The sequence below is a fragment of the Oratosquilla oratoria genome, chromosome 16 (assembly GCF_046742065.1).
Source record: "Oratosquilla oratoria isolate Oo_2021 chromosome 16, ASM4674206v1, whole genome shotgun sequence".
Taxonomy (NCBI): Eukaryota; Metazoa; Arthropoda; class Malacostraca; order Stomatopoda; family Squillidae; genus Oratosquilla; species Oratosquilla oratoria.
Genome location: NC_134792.1, coordinates 68,529,078 through 68,534,077, shown reverse-complemented (window position 1 = coordinate 68,534,077; position 5,000 = coordinate 68,529,078).

Sequence of the window (5,000 nt, the reverse complement as noted above, 5' to 3'; positions counted from 1 at the left end):
AATAAATAAAAGGATATGCCGGCAAGTAATTCTATTCGATTCAGCAAAAAAAAAAAAAAGAAAAAAAATGAGGGGCTGAAAATTACCTCCACCTCCACCATTGGGATACAAACGCTAGTAAAGACCCAGTGAAGTACGTATCTGCCGCCAGGTGATTTCATTCATCCGAGAAACCTCCGAAGGTCTTCGAGAGAAGGCGAGTTGGCGGGGTTGAGAACATAAAGGAGATTAAAAAGAGATTATGAGGATTAACGATGTAGGTTAAGATCCGCTCACAGGAATAGGGTTCTTTGAGTGCGCGAGGAATATGGAGAATTAGCAGGATAAAAAAAACGAAGAATACGTAAATGGTTTATGATAAAGAAAATATTGAATGTGAATGAGAAAATAATTTAGTAAGATGAAATAGTTAAGGGATGGGTACAGTGGACGAGGTAATGAGAAAAAGAATCTAGAAGAAATATGTGAGCATCATGGGTGATTATGTGTATATACAAACACACAAATACACATACACACAACACATACATACGCAGAAAAAGTACATGTGTATATTTGTGCGTATGTATGTGGTATTCATTCATTCATTCATCCTTTCATTCGTTCATTCATTCATTCATTCATTCACTCATTCACTCATTCATTCATTCATTCGTTCATTCATTTTGCATCCTGTCTGCTTGTTAACGGAACTGTCTCATGTCAGCAAGCTCTCACGTCGTAAATCACATTGTGAACTAATGAACGTGAGAAACCGCCTCAGATCCGCCGTGAGATGGCAGAAGAAAAGTGAGAACAGGACATAGCGAGGAAGAAGAACACAATAATAATATTTCTGAGAGGATTTTCACTGTTCTTTCTTTGTTCATCTCGAGCTATGATGAACTCAGGATCTTATCATTTGTTCAGATGAACATGGAGGGGATGTTCTTCACTACAGTTGGTGAACATTTTGTTTATTAGTTATTTATTCTATTTTATTTAAGATGTTTTAGAAGGAAGTTAAGAGAGGAATGGAAAGTGAGTCAAGTAGAGAGGAAAAGGTAAAAGGCGAAGATGGACAGAATGTTAACGGAAGAGAATGTGGTAAAGGGAAGATGGGCAGAATGTTTTAGAAAGTTGTTGAATGTGGAGGAGGATAGGGAGGGATTGGTGGGAGCAGTGGGAGGCGCTAAAAAATTACGGTGATGGAAGAGGAAAATGGAGGAGAAATAAAGAAAGATGAGGTGAAAGCAGTTTTTAAAATTATGAGAGCAGGTAAAGCACCTGGGTTAGATGGATGCCATGCGGAGTGTCTAGAAAAGGGAGGTACAGTAATAGTGGAGTGGCTAGTGAAGTTGCTTAATGTGTTTCTAATGGAAGGTAGAATGCCGGAGGACTGGAGGAGTGCTTGTACAGTTCCACTTTACAAGGGAAAAAGGGATCAAATCTGAGTGTAATAGCTTCAGAGGGATCAGTTTGAGTGTAGTTGGGAAGGCTTATGGAAGGGTTTTGATTGAGAGGATTAAAAGAACAGAGGGAGTAATTGGTGAGGAACAGTGTAGGATTAGGAAAGATAGGAGTTGCAAGGACCCTATTTTTGTGATAAGACATTTGAGAAAGCTTTAGCAAAAGGTAAGGATGTTTTCTGGTCCTTTATGGATTTGGAAAAGGCTCATGACTGCGTAGACAGGAAGGCACTGTAGAAAGTTTTGCAGATACTGTATACGAGACTGGGGGAAAGGTGTTAAGGGTAGTCAGATTTATTTTTTACAAAAGTTGTAGATCCTATGTTGGAACTGGAAATGGAGAGAGCGAGTGGTTTGAGGTAAAGGTGGGGCTACATCATGGATGTGTCATGACGCCATGGCTGTTCAACGTGTACATGGATGGGGTGGTGAGGGAAGTAAATGTGAGGGTAATGGGCCGGGGACTATAGATGTTTAAATAAAACGACGAAAAGTGGGGTCTGAGCTAATTATTGTTTGCTGACGACACAGCGATCGTGCCAGGGCCAGAGGGAGGATTGAGGGAGTGACGAAGGTTGGGAAGGTATGCGATAGGAGATTGTCGAAGGTGAATGTCAGTAAAAGTAAGATAATGTTTAAGGTGAGAAAAAGGCAGTGACTTGGAAGTAAGTCTTAAAGGAGAGAGGCTGGAGGAAGTGGATATTTTTAGGTATTTGGGGTCGCATGCGGCAGGAAAAGGAGTGGAGGTAAATTGTAGATTGAAAAAGTCCCTTGGAAGACTAAAAAGTGTCATGAGGAATATGCATCTGGGAATGGATACAAAGAAGATATTATATGAAGGGGTGATTGTGCTAACGGGACTGTATGGGACAGAAACTTGGAATTTAAGAGAGGCAGAGAAGAAAAGTTTAAATGTGTTTGAAGATGAAATGTCTGATAAGTATAGTTGGGGTTACAAGGCTGGATAGAGTGAGAAATGAGGTGATGAGATCGGGGATGAAAAAGGAGAAGGCAGGTAGGGCTAATGAAAGAGTATTGGGATGGTTTGGACACATGGAAAGAATGAAGAAAGATTAGTAAAAGGTGTGTGGAAGGCAGAGGTGGATGGCATGAACATGAGGGGACGACCGAGGATGAGATGGATAGATGGGATGAAAGGGGCTTTGAGCAAGTAAGGAATACCTGTTAAGCAAGGAAGGGAGAAGGAAGGAGATAGGGCTGAGTAGAGAATGGCTGTGTATAGATTACACTGTGATGCAAGGAAGGGAGGGGCAAGGGGATGGGGGTTTAGGGAATGGTTATGTTTAAATGATATGTTGACTGAGCCCGAAAGGATTTCTCCCCGGAGAGGAGTCGTCGAATAAGCGAAGCGGCCTCGCTGTGGATGTACTGTGTCCTGCTGCATTGCTTCTGACCAAGGGCAGTGCAGTGGACAGGATGTAGGGACGAATCGTCATTTAAGAGGAACTAAGATGAGAGGGAAGAAAGGGTGGTGGAATGGGTTAAAGTGGAATGGGGAGTGGAATGGGTTAAAGTGGAATGGGTGGGAGTGGAATAGGTGGGAGTGGAATGGGTGGGAGTAGGTACATTCGTTTTCACTTGACTACCACCCTTATAAAAGCAAAAAAAGCCCTAGTTATATAGACAGACAAATTTTAGTTATGCTTATTTAATTTACTTTTTTTTTTTTTTTTTGGTCATTCATAAATCTTTACTAGGTTTACGTCAACTAACCAACTACCAACCCACACTCCAACACGATTTAGAAGTAATATCTTGGACCGTAACTACCGCTTCTATCCAAGTGGAAAACAAGTAAATAAATGTTAATAAAACAAGAATGAAAATTAATGAGAAATAAATAAGAAGAGAATAAAAACAGAGAGAAATAGTTAAGGTAATTGAAGAATTGAAATAAAATAGAAATAAATGGTTCAGCTGATAAGTAGAATAGAAATAGAAGATTTGTAAATAGAAGCAAATTAATGAAATTAAATACCTAAACGAAGAAATATGTGATAAAAGATTGACAGATAAATAAATAGATAAATGACAAAATAAATAAATAAATGCTTGATATTCAAGGGCTCTTGTGTGTGCTATGTCCTCATATTTTAGGATTTTCAGAAGCTTATGCAAATTAATAACGTTAAATGAATAAATAAAGAAATATATCATAACCAAAGGATGGATAGATGAATAAACAAATAGATGAAGGAATAATAGTCCAGGTTTATTGTATTCGTATATGTTATGTCCCACTTTAGGTTTTTCAGAAGCTTATACAAATTAATAAAGTGTAATAAATAAATAAACGAACGAATTATGATAACCAATGAATGGATAGATTAAACAAATAAATAGATGAAAGCATAAGTAAGTCCAGGGGTCTTGTATACGTTATGGCCTTCTACTTTAGTTTTCGTAGGCTTTCAGAAACTAGCCTCGTTCAAAACAAAAGGTTTCCGTCTTTAGGTCTATCGATTTTCGACCCTTTTTTGTCCCCCCGAGTCCAGTGGTTCCCTTTTCTTCTTCTTCTTCTTCTTCAATTAAATGTACTAACTTAACAGTGTGTTCCCCATTTTTTTTTTAATTAAACGTACTAAGTTAACGATGGGTTCCCATTTTTTTTTTAGATTTACAATTAAACGTATTAAGTTAACATTAACCCCTCTCTCTCTCTCTCTCTCTCTCTCTCTCTCTCTCTCTCTCTCTCTCTCTCTCTCTCTCTCTCTATATATATATCGAAATTTGTTACCTCCCCCCCAGGGGGTAATTTACCCCCTGTTTGCGAACCACTGCCCTAGTCCAATACCTACAACGTAGTTATATGCACTCGGTACTCTAAGGGCTGCCCTGGCACCCTTCCGGACCAGAGGCACCTAGCAATCTTTTCTGTTGGGAGACAAGTGTTCACTCATGGGAGAATGTTGATTTAATTTGCTTTTGTTTGTCTTATTTTTTTTTATTTGTTTATCTACTAATGTCTATTTTGTCTGTTTGTTCATTTATATTTGTTCAACTTTGAACCTGTATTCTTTCTAGTGTCCTAAAATTTATATATATATTTTTTCACTAATAAGACGGCTGAATCTGTGAGTGGGAGATAAGGATAACGCTAACGAGTTTTTTTATAGATGTTCTTCTTTTTCCTCCTTCTTCCTTCTTTTTCTCCTCTCTTCATTCTTCTTTTTTTCCTTTCTTATCATTTCCTTCTTTCTTGTCCCCTCTTCTTCCTTCTTTCTACTCATTCTTCCTTCTTCCTTTTTCTTCCTCCTTATTCTTTCATCTTCCTTTTTCCTTCTCCTTCTTCCCTCTTATTTCTACTTCCTTCTCTCTTTTTCCATCTTCTTCCTTCCATCCTTTTCTATCTTCTTCTTCCTCTTTATTCCTTCATTCTTCCTTCTTCCTTCTTTCTCCTTCCATTTCCTTCTTCTTCCTCCTTTTTTCCTTTTTCCTTCATCCCCTTTCCTTCTTCCTTTTCCTCCCTTCTTCCGTTTTCTTCCTTCCGTTTTCTTCCGTTTTCTTTCTTCTTCCTCCTTTCTTTTCCTC